This window comes from Peromyscus californicus, unplaced genomic scaffold, assembly GCF_007827085.1.
Source record: "Peromyscus californicus insignis strain IS unplaced genomic scaffold, ASM782708v3 Scaffold_9__1_contigs__length_137607984, whole genome shotgun sequence".
Classification (NCBI taxonomy): Eukaryota; Metazoa; Chordata; class Mammalia; order Rodentia; family Cricetidae; genus Peromyscus; species Peromyscus californicus.
The window spans coordinates 124,518,271-124,535,207 of NW_026294617.1; the positions used below are offsets into that span (position 1 = coordinate 124,518,271).

The following is a 16,937-nucleotide window of genomic DNA, read 5'->3' on the forward strand; positions in this document are numbered from 1 at the left end:
CATTAGGAGTTTGTAACAGGGAACTATAACGTTTATAAGTTAAAGTAGTGTTATTGAGAATCTTCCCTGTGCTTACTCTAGCCAGGCCTTTTATCTGTTAATATTTAGAAACTATAGACATGAGTTCCTTTGACAGAGATGATGATGATAATGATGATGATGATGATGACGACAGCCACAGGACATTGACAATAATAGCTTTTGTTCATAACATGCTGACTCTCTGTGGGGTCTTAGCCTCAGAGCTTACATATAGCCTCTCATTCTATCCCAACTACAACTTTGTGTGATGGTACTGTCATGATTCTCTTTGTGAATGGGAAAACTCAGGTGTAAACTGGTTAATCAATTTACTAAAATCCACATAGTAAGTAAGGGGTTATGTTGGAAGTGAAACTCATGTAATCCTAAGGCTAAACTTCCCTCACTGAATATAACTCTTAATGCATCACCACTACCATGATAGTAATTCTGCTCCTGTGTTTGCTATGAAAAGCCTGTCACCTGTTAACTTTCTCATGTTTGTAAGAATCTTATGCAACAACTATTAGCATCATTACCATCTTATGGATGTGAAAAACAGAGCCCAGAGGGTTAGCTCCAGCAAATTTGTGCTATTAGCTATTATACTATCATAGAACTAGAAGATTGATGATGGAAAACATTAAGAATAATAGTGAGAACAACTTGCAAGACTTTTATAATCAACTGCAAAATGTTTGGTGCACAATTTTTTCTATAATTATGTTAGAAATGAATAGGCTTATCATTGTCCAAAGGTTGGAATTGAGACATAGAAAACTCAGGAAAGTTACCCCAAATTTCAAAAATGGTAATAATGGGACCGAAGATATAGACTTTGACTGTAGACACAAAGACCTCTGATCCTAGCAGCTCTTTGGAACCATAGCCAAGTGAACTTAGGAGATGAGATTATGAAATGTTGGCTGTTTGTGACCATAGCATTATTTCACTCAGTCACTCAATAAACATTTACTGAGCACCTACATATCCTGTAAAAAGTACTATGTTTTTATGGTTTCCCGGGCATGTTCAATAACGAACACCTCTAAACGAGAAGTGTGACTAAATGGTGGCAGAGATGTCCAAACAAGTGCGAGAACAGCTTGATAGTGATCATTCCGTGCGTGTTCTAAATGGTTACCTGAACTGTTTTCAAACAAAACCTTAAGTTTGATAAGCAGCAGCAACACCCACAAATGTATGCAACACACACACACACACACACACACACACACACACACACACACACACATACACACACACACACACACATCTAGGCAACTCCATAAAGTTTAATGTAAAAGGGGTTTCCAACTTTGTAGTAGCCGAGTGGAACTTCAATGGCATTACTCAGCATGGTCTTGTTTATGACCCACTACTGCTTGTTAAATAATTTTTGTTATTCTGTTTGCAAAGTGATTGTTGATTAAGTAATCAATGGTCTAAGCATGGAATTGTTCCTGGGAGTAATGGATGACAGTAATTATAAAGTTAGTCATTGTGTGTCTAGGAGGGATCACAGGGCAGCCCAGACTATGGGCCTCGATGTGATGGACAGGTTTGGTGTGCATTTCCTTCTGAGACTGTCTACTTATTTTGATGCTGAACTTCTCATTTCAAGGACATTAGGGGCAAAAGTTAATTGTTGTTGTTGCTTTCTTTCCTCTGAATTTGAAAAACAAAGATGCAAACTCATTTTATATGGTCTGGGAATTTACAGATATATTCATTATTTTTGGAGACAGCCCCCTCTTTCTTTCAACTCTCTATGTAGTAGAGGATGGTTTTGAACTGTAGATCCTCTTGCCTCTACCTCCCAAGCCCCATGTGAGAGGATTATAGGATTATGCCACCACATTCAGTTTTTAGCACACAATTTTGTTAGAACTTTTATAACTAAGCAATGCTGGCAGAAAGCTGGGGAGGTCTCTGATTTAGGGCATCTATATATCTGCCCTCCTTTCAGTTTCAAGAGCACAGCACTTTACAACGTAACATGGTAACTTCCAAGTTGTGAATTTTAAAGATAGCTTTGTTGGAATGGAACTTAAAATTTTTGTTTGGCAATTATTTTGTTGATGGCCATTCCAGTTGTTTCCAAATTTGAGCCCATTAACAATGTGGCACAGTGTTTTTGTGGGTAACATTCATTCTGGATAATTATCAAGAACAGATTTACAGGTTTATATAGCAAGCATGTTTGCAGGGTAAATTTAACTTTATAAGAAATTTCTGTGGCCCAAAGAGATGGCTTAGTTGGTAAGGGTGTTTGCTGCCAAGCCTGGCTGTCTGAGTTTGACACCTGGAATCTGTATGTGTGTGTGTGTGTGTGTGTGTGTGTGTGTGTGTGTGTGTGTGTGTGTGAGAGAGAGAGAGAGAGAGAGAGAGAGAGAGAGAGAGAGAGAGAGAGAGAGAGAGAGAGAGAGGTATCCAATCTGGCTATACCATCAAATATTTTCTCCAGTCTATGGTTTGCTCATTTATTTTTATAGTGGTGTATTTTGAAAAGCAGGAAATTTAATTTTCGATGAATTCCAATTTTTTCTTGAAATATTAAAAAAGCAAATTTTTAAAATTGTTGTTGTTTTTTGTTCTTTGCCAATTCCAGTGAGTCCTATATTTTCTTTTAGATGTTTTGTGGCTCTGGCGTTGTCAGTATATTTAACTTCTGCCAAGTATGTGAAGCCAGAATTCAAGTTTATTCCTTGGTTTCCATAAAGACATGCAGTTATTTGTGTATAGTTTATTAAAAAGACATGTCTTCTCATTGACTTGATACCATAGTTTAAAAACAAATTCAGAAAATCAGATGACCTTGCACAGCAGGGCCGGTTTCCTGGCTCACATCCTCATTGGTTCCCATCTCCTTTGTCAACATCACACTGTCCTTTTTATTGGGCTTTAGTATTCTTGAATTCAGGTCTTCCTACTTTTCCAAAACTTCTTCAAGACTGTTTAGGCAATTCTATATCCATTTCATTTATTTGAAGGTTTAGAAATAATTTGAAGCTGTTTTTTAAATTCTGCTGTAATTTTGAAGGGGTTGCATTTGAGCCATTGATCTATTTGGGGAAAATAGTCATTGTAACAAGATTGTGTCATCTCCAGGCCTTTCCATCTATAAATGTCTATTTATTTTTCTCAGGGGTATTTTTGAAATATTTAATTTTGAGTTCTTCCACATTTTTATCAAGTTTTAAACAAGAAAATGGATGGTTTAAAAACTATTATAAATTGTATTTTAACCTTTGGAGTGACACTGGGTATATCAACCACTCCAGTATAGACGAAATTCTAAACAGTCTTATTCAATAAGAAACATGGAGCCAAATACAGAGTTAAAAGTCCAAGAGATCAGAGCACTAGCGAATAGCCTTTAGCTTACCGCTCGCTGCCATCGCTTCCTCAGAGAGAGAGAGACTTTCTTCCTGTGTGACTATTTTTTTATTGCCTTTCTGTTCTGCCTTCTCATTGGCTCTAAACCCAACCACATGACTTCCTCATCACTGCCTGTCTATACAGACGTCCAGGTCTCTATGGTTGGCACTGGTATTAAAGGTTTGGGTCACCAAGCTTGGCTGTGTCCTTGACCACACAAAGACTCTGCCTGCCTTGTGATTGGATTAAGGGCGTGTGCTACCACCACTGGACTTCTGCTAAATGGCTTGCATTTAGCTCTGATCCCCAGGCAACTTTATTTATTAACATACAAGTAAAATCACATTTCAGTACAAATAAAATATCACCATACTCCAGGACAGGCCTCATGGTCAGTCGTTGGCCAACATAAAATGGACTCCACAGGTTTTTGTGTGCTTTTACTTGGTGGGGGGTATTTTTTTCTTTCTTTCTTTCTTTTTTATTATCTATTTTTTGTTTTAGTTGTTGTTTGTTTTGTTGTTTTGTTTTGTTTGCTTTGCTTTCTTTTCTTTTTTTTCTGGAGCTGAGGACCGAACCCAGGGCCTTGTGCTTGCCAGGCAAGCACTCTACCACTGAGCTAAATCCCCAACCCTTGCTTTGCTTTCTTTTGGGCTGTTGTTTTCGTTTTATTTTGTTTCGCTTCTGTTGTTGTTACTTATTTTGACTTCACATTTTCATTTTCTTTTTCTTTTTAAAATTTTTATTCTTTCTTCTCTCACACAATACATCCTGACTGCAGCTCCCCCTTCCTCCACTCCTCCCAGTTCTTCTCCAAACTCTCCTTTCCCCTAGACCCCCTCCCCACGCAGGTTGGGAGGGATCTGCAGGGACTTGGGGGAGGAGAAGAATATGATCAAAATATATTTAAAGTTAAATAAAAAAATACAATAAAAAATTTCAAGTTCTAAGGAATCATAGTAGTTAAAAATAAGAAAGAAAACTGGTTTTTAAATAATGAATTGTGTTTTGTAATATATTAAATTCATTTTGCAGTTATCTTTTCTGGGTAGATTTGTTAAGATTTACTATATATTCTATCACATTATTAGTGAATAATTACAATTTTGCTACTTTCAATATTTGTCTTTTAAGTATTTGTCTTCATTTGTTCTATTTTCTGGAACTTCCAGTGAAATGTGGAAATCAGCAAGATCAGATATTTTCACCTTGCTTCCAGTCTGAACTTTTAATGATTAAATATGATGTTACTGTTGATGGTATTTAGTTGCCTTTAGTGGCACAATTAAATGTTCATTTATTCCTAGCCTGCCGAGAGTTTTTATTATGGGCAAGCACTGTCAAATGTTCTTTTCTTCTGACTGAGATTTTTTTTATGTCATTTGTTTTGTTAATGTGATAAATTACATTGATAGATTTTTCAGATATTGGCTCAACCTGCCATTCCTGGGATAAACCTACTTGATTATGGTATATTTTCCTTTGTATGTATTTCTAAATTCAATTTATTAATTTTAGTGAAAGAAATTTATAACAATATCCAGCAGTCTATGTATTCATTTATAACTGTTTTCTCTTGTAATATCTTTATCAGGTTTTAATTTCTGGGTTATGGTGGCCTTATGAAATCAGTTGAAAAGTATACCTTACCCCTCTGCACTCTAAAATAATTTTTATTAGATTTATACTATATCTTCATTGGGTGTTTAATAGAATTTATCAGTTGAGTTTTGGGGGGCCTAAATTTTTCTTCAAAAAATTTTTTAAATCATTCATGAAATTAAAAATAGGGTTTTATTATTTATCTATCCGAATTCCCACAGACTTAGAAGCATACAGCAACAAACACTTAACATCTTGTCTCATGCTTTCACGAGGTGAAAGGTGTCCAGGTGTGGCTTAGCTGAGTCTCCTGCTTCAGAGTGACTCAAAGGTGACCTGGAGGTTTAGGTGGAAAAGGAGCTGCTACTAAGTTTATTCAATGTGGACCAGTTCTGGTTTGGATATGTGGCCTCATCTTCTTGCCCATTGTAGGTCACAGGCTTCTTTTAGCTCCTTGTCATGTGAACTGTCTACACAGCAACTTCATCAACGCCAATGGGGGTGGGTCAGCTAAGAAAATGGAAGTTTAAATCTCATTTAGCGTAATTGTGGTGATCACAGCTCATCAAGGTTCCCTTCTCTTCCTGCAAAGTAAGTTACAAGTTTTACCTATTCTTATGGGAGGCAATTTTCCTAAGGACACAGGGAGCAAGTAGGGATAACTACCATACAGACTTTTGAGTCTGCCTACCACTTATATATGTATGTCATTATCTTAACTTTTTATTTATTCTACACCGATTTTGGTATGATGTGTTCTTCAAAATATGTCTATTTCATTTAGTTGTCTAATTTATTGCTGTACAATTACTCATAGTATTTCTTTTAGTCTCTTTAAAAATATTTGTTGGGTGATATCTTTTTTTAATTAATGATATTAAAGATTTTTATACTTTGTAATATTTTTCTTCATCTGCCTTACTAGGGGTTAATAAATTTCATAAATCTCTCAAAGGAAATGACTTTCGATTTGGATTGTTTTGTAGTTTGTTTTTTTAGTTTGCTGCTTTCCTATCTTAAATATTTCTTTAATGTATATATATATATATATATATATATATATATTAAATTTTAGCTTAATCCACTTTTATTTTTCTAGATTCTTAAAATGGAGGCTTAGGTCATTGACTGAAAACCTTCTTTCCTAAGTTAAGGACAAGTTTCTCAACTGTATGATTGTGTGAGTATCTCCAGACCTCTTACAGGGCTTTGGGAAGGACTGCTGCAGCAGAGAGGTTGGGAAGCGCTACCCCTTGCCTTACTATATTGCATTGATATCTTTCCAGATTTTACCCTCCCTGAAACAGGGAAGTCCTGGTGGCTGCCCTGATGCCAGCTCGGCAGAGTCACACTGTCCTTGTGTGTCTTACCAAAGTCATACTTGTCTGTGTGTGCACCACAACTCAGTGCTGAGTTATAAGCATTGTTGGCATCTATATTGAATTGAAGTGTTAAAACATTGTGGAATGATTATGTGATGATTCAGCACTGAAACCAAAAGACAGCATATATTCATAAAGTCAGGAAAAGACCAAAATTTCTATCAGTGAAGCAACTGGGAGAGAATGAAGGTTCAGAATTAAATACCTTCTTCAGAACAACCATAAATTTATTTCATTTATATTTTGCTTTTTATGTATACATAAATAGTAAAATAGAAAGGAAAAAAACTGTCTCCAAATCACAGCTATGCTGAAATTTTAAGTGATGAGAAAGTATTGAGTCATAATTTTATTGGCAGTGTTTTCTGTTTCCTGATGTGTCTTGCAGTTGACCGTGCCTTCTCTTTAATGAAATACAAGTAAATCTTTTAATTCTCATTTGAATACCATGCAGTTGCAAACTGTTATTGTTCACTTTAAGAAGGGAAAACATCGAAGCACAGGAGGTTAAGTGGACAAATGTCACATAGCTTGTACATGACAGAGCTGGGACTGGGACACTGGAATCCCAAAGTCAATGCTTCCCACCACACCATGTTGCCTTAGTCACAAGGGCACATGGGGGCAGTTGATCTTCTGAGAGCCTCATCAACTAGTGTTAGATTTTCAAGATGACTTTTGATCTTCTCCCACTCCTGCTGAACTTTTGTTAGTCCTCTATTACTGATAGACAAAGTCAAAGCTCATGATTCCAAGCCTCCATCTCTAGCTTCAGCCAGTTCCTGAGTGTTGCCTAGCTCATGCAACAGAAGATGCCTGCCATACCAAACTGCTGCCTCTGGTCACCATGGCTATAGGTTCACAACAGGATATTTTAGTTCATGTTTCTTCTTCCAGCGTAAAATTTGGTCTGTCCTCCAAAGAGTGCCCCTTCAGATAATGTAGTCACTCCTGCAAGGGTGCCTCTAAGTAATTTCTGCTTCCCTGAGGTTATTTGTGTCAAGGCCTGTATAGTACAGTGTTCTGCTGTACCCTTTTTCCCTGGTTGATTTTGCTTTGCACACTTACTGTTATAAGGTATAGCTGTGAAACATGTTGAGTCCTGTAAAACTTCAAGCTTGGGGCAAGCTGGGAGACCCCAGCATACACCTCTTACAGGAATCTGTTCCTTAGCCCTTTTTGTTCTTTTCATCAATAACCTTTTCCAAGAAGTAGCCTTGAAGTGTCCAGAGTCCTCACTCACTTCCTTCTGTGTTTGATAGTCTTTTTTGAAGCCACAATAATATTGCTAGGCAGTCTCTATGGTCATATTTATTGTATCATTTTACAGTTATTGGTGGGGCTGTGGTTTTCTACTGCAGTAGACTGTAGGCTTCTTGAGGGTGGACATTTTGCTACATTCATCTTCGTATGCTTGAAGCAACCATTTAATTTTTGTTGAATAAATGATCACTTTGTCCAGTCCAAAATATCTTTTTGATATCTAATAGCATTTAAAATTAAAATAGCAATTGAGAACTATAGTAAGGAATGGGATTTAAGGTTAAAAAAAAACTTGCCTACAATTTAATAAGTAATTTAACTTATTTAAATTGTTTTCTCATTCAATAGACACTTCGAAAGCATTGGCTCTATTGTTCTAATAAAGACAAAACAAGAGCACTGGCTTAATTTAAGAAAACTAGGAGAAGGAAATGAAGGGCTGCTATTTTGTCATTCTATAAAGTGGAAGATACTGACTTTTCTTAATTTATAGTTACAGCAAGAAATAAAACACTCTAAGATGTTTTGAAAGAAGGTTCTGGGTAGGTGCCAGCATTGTCTGGGTATTGTTAGCTTCACTAATTCCAAAGGAAATTAATTTATTTTTCTTTTGAGATTGCTCACTAAGTAAAACCTCAGCCTTTCATTCTGATAAAATCCATCTCCTTCTACATTCATGAAGACAGTATTTAGGGTTATTTTTTCCTTCACTCATGTGCTTGCTAATGCCTTTCTTTTCCCTCCCACAGTTGTTCAATCAGCTTGCTATTTTAATACTGCTTTTCTGACAGAACCAAGTTTAAGCTGTAAGAGATACATTTCATATCTTGCAAGTTGCCTCAGTGATTCACTCTGCTAGGAACTGAATATATTATATATCTTTTTATTGTTCCTACTCTTAAAAAAAGGTTATTGGGTTTCCAGAGATGTGATTTTTCAAGTTAAAATTAGGAGTGGGAAAAGATACTGTCCATCTAGCAGGGTAAGGCTTTGTAGTGTGCAGGGTGGAAATTGTTAGTAATTCTGGACAGAATTAGTTTCAGCTAAATCCAGCGAATGTCATAATTATATCCTATATTTTCTACTCATGAAATGAATGAGTGTGTGCAAATGACTAGTATATAGAACTTGACCAATGCATGCATCATTCAGTTTGTGAGGACTTAGGCAGATGTTGTACAGCTCAAAAAAACATTTTGCATCTACTCCGTTAGCACTATTAATAACCCTCATCTTACTGAGGAGCAAGAGTGAATGGGACCCAGTTTTTGACTTTGTAAGACTCATGGAATTAATCTAATGTAGAAAATCATTTAGCTTTTCTTCTCATTTTTGGTTCTATACTCATTTTTCCTGAATCATACACAATTTTAAAAATTGTGTGTGATCTATGGGAATATTTTAGATTACTAATTTTAATTCTAACCAATCATATCTTTCAAAAGTGGAATGTCCAGACTTGAAGCTGAATAATTCACAAACCTTGTATGGAAATTCCTGAGAAAATCCTATTTAAAAAACATTATGCAAATTTTCACATTGCTCAAGCCTCATTTACTTTTTACCAAGATAAAATTTATGTCTTAATCAAGTCCATGATCTAGTTGATGAAGGCAAAAACCCACAGAGGTCTGGCTGGATAACAGAACTGCAGTTCAAAGAGCATCGAATGGCCACTCTCCTAAATGCTCTTCCATTTTGCTCTCCTCTCTCACACTGAAACACACTGTGGAATCCTCGGCTTTCTGTTTTCTAATCATAGGCCCGTTGGCTGCTTAAAAACACAAAGTCAGCACGTTTTCAGTAATGCTTCGATTTTACAATTTAAGATGGTTTACAGTTTTTGTTCTTTAGTTAGACCTATGCCCTGGCTCACATTTGCTTTTATGATTCAACTTCAAGCTATTGAAAGACACCCAAGTGTTATAGCCTCCTCCAATCCTTTTCAGAGATATTTATATGGATACAATTTTCATTACTGACTATTTTATTCATTATAAATCCTACCTTCCAGATGTTGGCTTTTTAAAATAGAAACAGCTTCCTAAAATTCTGATATTGCAACATAAAAACACCGTTTTTCTATCAGAGCAAGAACTAAACGGGACTTACAAATTGTGTGGTGCAGAGAGAGCAGCGTGAGAGCCGAAGGAAGTCCTCAACCTGCTTCCTTCCTCCTGTTTCTTGCTTCTTTCACATTGCTATCACTCAACTCCCGAAAAGAAAGGCGAACAAAGACCTATTCTATCAGCATAGTTTCTCTTTGACAGGAAAACAGCTTAGCACTCAGCATCTTAGTGTGAAATAACTGTTGGGAGACAAAAGAATCAAAATGAGGCTCTCCAACTCAGACTGAAGCGATGTTTTTGCAACTAAGTTCAAACTGCATTATTAATAGGAAGCTGGTTGATTTCTGCTCCTACACATTGGTCTCTGAACGAATAAACAGTATCCTAATTGTTATTGCCTCCAGTTCTAAGATTTCCCATGCCTAGCCTTTACATTTCGGATTTCTTATCAGGATTGCAATCCTCTGAGGCCAAGCGTGGGCATTGACAGCTCTGGGAAACTGGGCAGCCTCTGAACACAACACATGGTGATTGATTCTTCCTCTAATTGAGATAGCCTTGAATGAAAAGTGACCGAATAAGAAAGATTACTTATTTCAAAACAACAACCAAAATAGTCATACTGTCAAGAACACTCTGGCTAGGTAACCATCATCTTGCTACTATGGCAATATATTTCTAAGTGTTGAAAAATAAAGAAGACAGCATCGGCAAGTGATTAGTTGAAGCATAAAGATGTGCTTCTATAAGGATAGGAAGTTTATGATTTTTCACTGCTTGTTTTATTAATGTGCATCTTAGGTTCCTTGTTGCTTTAATCTCCTTTATTAGGACTAGCTGAAAGTCTTGTCATTATTTGCCATGTTAGTGCCTGAGGTTCTCTGTTTCATTCGGAATTTTCCTTGCCAACTTCTTTTAACATGAAAGTGTAATGTTGTTTGGGTTAGATGTGTGAATGGGTCTAGGGTGGGTGTTTTATATGAAAACAATCATAGAAAATCAGTTGTGTGAGCAAATTCTATCTTCAGGCAAAATTCTGCTCTGGCTGCAAATGACACCCCATGTAAATGTTCTCTTATCATAGCTTTCTCTGGGCTAATGTGGTCCTTTCTCATTGCTCCCCTCCCTTTCACAGCCCCCAACTCCAATAAAACTAGAAGGGCTATTGTGCAAATGGAGGAAGGCACACAGCCTCTTTTCCAGAGGCGCTTTTACGGTAACAGGAATACACCACAAACTGTTTTAGCACTTGGCCACAGCTTCTGTTAAGAAGAAAGGGTTAACTCCGCCGCCGCTCTGCAGCTGATCCGTGCTCATGCAGTTCACTAGGGCATCATGGTTATAAATGTGCGAGACTATCCCAGGAGCCTGGCATGATATTCTACTATTTTTAATAAATAAGTAAAAATGCATCAGAAGGCACTTTCACTTCTCAAGGAGTACACAATTAAAGAAACTGAAGAACACAAGACCCAGAGTACAGGACTCCAGCTCCAGCCCTGCTGATGAGAATGCATTCTGCTTTTCTTTTTAATTTTAATTTCAATTTATTTATTTATTTGTTTTTTGCTTCCCTCAGTCCTCTGATTGAGTAATGACAATAGTTCAGGAGGAAAGCACACAGAAAGAAAATAATGCCCTAGGGCACATCAGTAGTAAAAGTAATTAGTTCATTGTTAGCATCAGGGTGCTGTTAACAAGCACACAGGCCTGGCTCTCTGACTAAGCTGCCATGGATCGAGGCAGTCAAGTCCAAAATAAAAAAATGACTTTGTGCAGAAAAAAAAGAGAGTGGGGATTATGAGCTTGGGAAGGACTAAATTTGGGAATGACGGATATTTTTCAAAAGCATGTCAGAATCTGCAAATGCTGCCCTTGCCTCCCAGAGTTGGCCATTATGTACCACATGTGTTTTTCTAAGTATGCGTGCTTAGGAGAAGCAGAGAAAGCAGAGAGACACTAAGAGAGGGAAAGAGGGAGGGAGGGAGGGAGGGAGGGAGGGAGAGAGAGAGAGAGAGAGAGAGAGAGAGAGAGAGAGAGAGAGAGAAAGAGAGAGAGAGAGAAAGAGAGTAAGCTAGCAAGTGTGGGAGACCAAGCAAAAACATTATTCCACGAGGTACCTAGGGAACACAAGGTCTAATTGGAGAATCAATAACTGAAACCCCATTTTAAATATTCTGCTCTATTAATTCTTCAGGTTAATAGAAGCTGCCTGCATGGTGATATTTTGGGGATATAGATATTCAGAGTTGGATTACTTTTGACAAGAGCGTAAGGAATCTATTCAAAGCTGATTTTTCCCCCTTTTGTTCACCGAGGACCTGCAGAATCTAAGATAAAAATGGCAGTTGTCCTGAGGGCACCCCGAGGCATGTCATTAAAATCGGAATTTGATCCTCTTTTCATGGTTACTTGGGACAATCATGCACATGAAACCTGAAAACTCATCAGTTTTCCAAAATATGACATGCCCTTGACTTTGCCATGCAGCAAGCCCTGGCTATTTCAAAATCCCTTTAGATGTCACTCTGTCTTCAAGAATGCACACCACAGTCCCGAGCAAGGGATGAGAGGAGCCCCAGAGCATCTTGTCCCCACCCTTGCTGGGCTGAAGCACTTGCCTCTGTATTTCCCATCAAAGACAAAGTCCATCACAGTCTTCCAGTAAAAGGACAGTAAAAGGCTTGCGTGTTTTCAAAGAAACCAAGCATTTTACTAATTGTAATTAACGTCAATCTGAGAAGTGTTTTCAATCTACTTGTTCAAGCATTCCAGGTAATGGGTTTCTCTGGTTTTAAAGCTGATAGAGTCGCAGAGAATCAGAGAGCTAATGTGTTACCATATAAAATTATACGGTAGGTTATTGTCCATTTGCTTTGTTTCTTTACTTTCTTTCTTTTTTTCCATTTCTACTAATAAAGCCTTTTTTCTCTTCAATTGCTCACATTATTCAAAGACAGAGAATTCGTAAAAGTAGAAGTATGCCAGTGTTGCGGGGCTTTGGAAATGAAATGTGTATTTTACAAGGCAATCCCTAGAAACCAAAGTTTTCTTTTAACTAATAAATTCTTAAATGAATTCATGAACCAAGGTCTTGTCCCACCCTCTACCTCATCTCTTGTTTTTCAAGATGAATGGCAAAGAGAGTCTCCCTCTGTGGCCCCTTCTGTTTTTCCCACCCTGGGAGATATTTGAATATTCCCAGCAGTGAGAATAGCTTTTCATGAAGAAAGGGCAATACTCTAACCCCAGGGCAAACAGGAGGCTTTTCCAAGGAGGAAGCATGTGGGTTAGCTATTTCCCCATATACCTTAAAACTAACTTTTCTTTCTACAAAAGAGAAAATAAGAAAAGAGATTTGGCTACAGAACTTTACCTGCCCGCTAAAGCCAGCTGCATTTTGATAGATGTTGCTGTTGCAAGTACTGTCAATTCAAGACTGTGCAAGAGGCAGCCATGTGACTAGCCAGCATGGACTATAGAATGAAAGTCATTTAGCATCGCTGGCAGGTCCAGAAATTCTTGTGCCTGGGTCTTAGACTCCAGATATTCCTCTTCTTGTGTAGGATTTTACTTCCTGGACTTTGGTTGGTTAAGCCGTTGTTGAACAACAGGAACTTTCTTTTGAGTTTATTTTTAATGTATGACCTGTCACATAATAAAATTCCTCTTTGGCAGAGGCATATGGTTGGATTTATTTCCTCAAATCATCTTTCTATAGAAATAGCATTTGAGGACTTTTTGTCTTGCTGTATTTCTAGTTGTTAGGTTTTGTAATGTGAACAACCAAAGGAATAACTTGGAGGGAGCAGTCTTAAGCAAATCTCTGTTTTTTTATTCTTGTTGTTTACCAACAGAACAGTTTTTTATAAGCAGATAAATGAAATGCATCTTTTGTTTGCTTTGTCCTGTGGCTTCACATATGTTTCTCTCCCACCTGGATATGTTTTTCCCTCTCAACCCCTAACTCTGTCCTACTCTGTCTTCATTTCTAAACAAGGCTCTGACTGGTGGCCTTCCCAATTATTATCCACTTGGCAAGGATCATTCAAGTGTGCCGCTTCACACTCACATGTCATGAAACAGTTATTGTTGCGAAAACTTGAATATGTCATGCATTAGCTTCTAGTATAAAACTCAGTTGAGTTTCCTTGCTTCAGCAAAAGTACTACTAACTTTAATTATGCACAAATCACAAGAAGTGATAGATTCTTTTGAAGAAACATGATACCTATAAAGATCTAGTATCTATCAGATAATTCTCAGAGGTGGGTAAATTAGACGGCCTTTGGGCCAAATTCATCCTGCCATCTATTTTTGTAAAGAAAGTCTTGTTTGTTATTACACCGTTAAGATCATTCCTGTGCATATGATCTGTCTGATGTTGTGCTATAAGTTCAGAATATAGTAGTTTTAGCAGAGACCCTATGACTCCCAGGAGCAAATTCTTTACTATCTGGGCCTTTATGAGAAAAGTCAGCTGACCCTTGACCTAAATTTTTACAGTGGATCACAGCAAGAAGCCAATCACCTGACTAAGGAGCAGCCACAATGAGATGAAAATCAACCCTGATAAAATGCTAATGGAAGCACTTCTCAAATGTATAGGGGAGAGCAATTTTAAAAGTAGCTCCTGCCTATAAATAATTATATGGGAACTTCTATTTTCAATGGGGAGAAATACATCATAGTTGAGAGAGTTGCAATTATCATTCCTCCAATTGATGGGGAACTTCATACTTACCAAGCACTTTATACAGTTGCCCATGAGATACTGATTTCATTTATTTATGCAACAAATATTTACTATCTTTTAGGAGTTCATACAGGGGGTTCATTGGCGAGCTAGTCTAGAAGCAGGTAGTTAAATTCCCATTCCCTATATTTAAAAACTGAGTGTTAAAAATAAGTGGCACAGTCCCAATCAGGCAAGGTGCAAATCTTCCAGTATAATGTCTAGTGCACTTACATGAATAATTATGATGATCAGATAATAATTATACAGATTTGTCCAAATGTCACATTTTCTCTAATTGTGTTTATTGGTTTGTAATACTACTCCCCCCCATAAGTTTTCATATTATATATGAAACCTATTTTAACAGGACCTGATTTAGGACATTTGCTAGTTTTGTGGAAACAGTCTCTTCCAACTTTGGTTTCCTCATCTTTACAGTGGGGACAAATAGTATGTAATTTTTAGCTTATGAATGGCAATTGGATATGTCATTTTTCACTGAAACAAAACAAAACAAAGCCAAGATACTGAAAAATCTTCACCTTATAGGTCTTTTCTAAACCCTCCCTATGCTTAGAGAATCTCTACCAGGCATCACCCAGGCATGCCTAATTATTTGACCCTCAACATGTAATATGCTACAGATTCATGCTTGAGAACTGAGTAATTGAGTCAAACAATCAGCTATCATGGTTTAAATAAGTGTATTATTTGTGTTGGATCACCTTTCCAGCTTTCCTGGGGGCACATGCAGCTCAAAGGACAACATGCCTTTGAGAATATTTTCAGAGATGGACTTGTGTATTCATTAAGAATTATGGCCAGCCTTCTGTATATCCCACCCCAGCATTCCCATCTTCAAGGTTTTACCTCATTGCTTAACTCTGATTCATCTCCTTCACTGTGAAAAGGAAGAGAGGCAGCACCAGCCTAACAAGGCGGTGGGGATCAATTGGCTGTGCAAAAACCACATGACTGACTGTGCAAAAGTGAGTTCACTTGGTGTTAGAGGCCAAGATGTTGGTTTTATTTCTTCTGTTAGTACCCTCTAAAAACCAAGGTTCCAGGCAGGGTACTGGTACCTAGCATTAGGCAGTGGGTGACATCCGAGGAACTCTTGGAAAGCAGCAAACTCTCCGATATGAGGACATTGAGGAAAAGGGCAGGAACTCCAACTGATGAAAACCTGTTAGCACACCCTGCTACAAAATCATGTTGCTCTGCCCTGGTTTGAAATTTGAAGGAAGAAGAGACTCCCCCACCCTCCCTTTTTATTTTTTATCACTTTAATAGCCAGGAGCTATTGGACAAATTACACATAAAGATAATATTTACAGGTCAGGTAATAATTATTCTTGTAACTTGGGGGAGGTAACTCGGTAATAGAAGAAGCACTCTCCTATCTCTTCTTAATTCTGGAGTCTACAGGTCTTTGGCACCAGTCTGCTTTCAAATCAGATGACACTGCTGCTTGCTGTCACCCCGGACATCAGAGGGAGTGTTGAGCATTTGGTGAATTCAGGGGTGTTCTCCGTGATGAGAAGTGCTGTCCTATGTTAAAGGTGTCAGTGTGAGGAAAACTTGAGGCACAAAAGACTATGTTTATGTGGGTGTTCTTTCATGTCGGTACTACGTTTACTGCTTTTGATTAAGACGTATGATTAAGTTACTGAATAGGACATTGGTTGAGAGGTGGAAGATTATCATTGGTGAATTGCAAGAGAATAAAGAATGAGGTGGCAGATGAAACATGACTGAGAGGTTACATATGTCGATGTCTTGTTTACTTGATTTAGGAGTTTGAAATAGAATTAATCCATTTCATATTTTTATAGGGTAGGAGAAGCATCTGAAAAAATAATCACCAATACATAATCAAAATCCATCATAATAGGTTTGGACAGGAAACTTAGTTTCGGTTAGATATAAGTATGTGCTGGGGGTGGAGATGAGTGTTGTGGAGTCTCTTAGGGAAGCCTACACTATGTTCACAAATATTATTATTCTATTAACATTTGTAATATTCCAGTGTTGATAGGTAAAGTGAGATTTTTCTTGAAGTTTGAGTGCTTCAAGTGAAAACTCATTTTTATCTGCTATTTTTTTTTTCTGAAACACTGCGGATGCGAACAGAACCCATCATCTCTGAACATAGAAATTAAAGAATGAAATGGACTATGAACTGAAGCTGAACAGTCTCATTTCACTCTTGCAGTTAATACGGTGAGAAAAACCTCAAAACCACGGATGTTTAAAGGGCAGAAAAATCGTATAATGTTTGAGGTTGGATTCTCTAAATAGCACCTGTAGTTGGGCAGTTGAAAATGATGCTAAAATCCACTGTGCAGAACGGAATCTCTCCCAGAAAGAACCACGCTCCAGATGTGCACAGCGTCCTCTCTGATTGTGAGCTGGTCTTCTGCTTTGCCGAGGGGCCATCCTGGCCATGCTATTGCATTTTATAGTTGAAGGCTGAGGAAA

At 37.6% G+C, this 16,937-nt stretch overlaps 1 long non-coding RNA gene across 1 annotated transcript in view; it reads right to left on the reverse strand.

Moving 5' to 3' along the window:
• LOC128105495 (uncharacterized) overlaps window positions 1–9,980 on the reverse strand; it is a 61,575-nt gene extending 51,595 nt beyond the window's left edge. Inside the window, exon 1 of the long non-coding RNA XR_008216353.1 lies at window positions 9,762–9,980. This is a non-coding gene — a long non-coding RNA (uncharacterized LOC128105495). The remainder of the gene's footprint in view (window positions 1–9,761) is intronic.
• Between the last annotated feature and the right edge of the window lie 6,957 nt (window positions 9,981–16,937).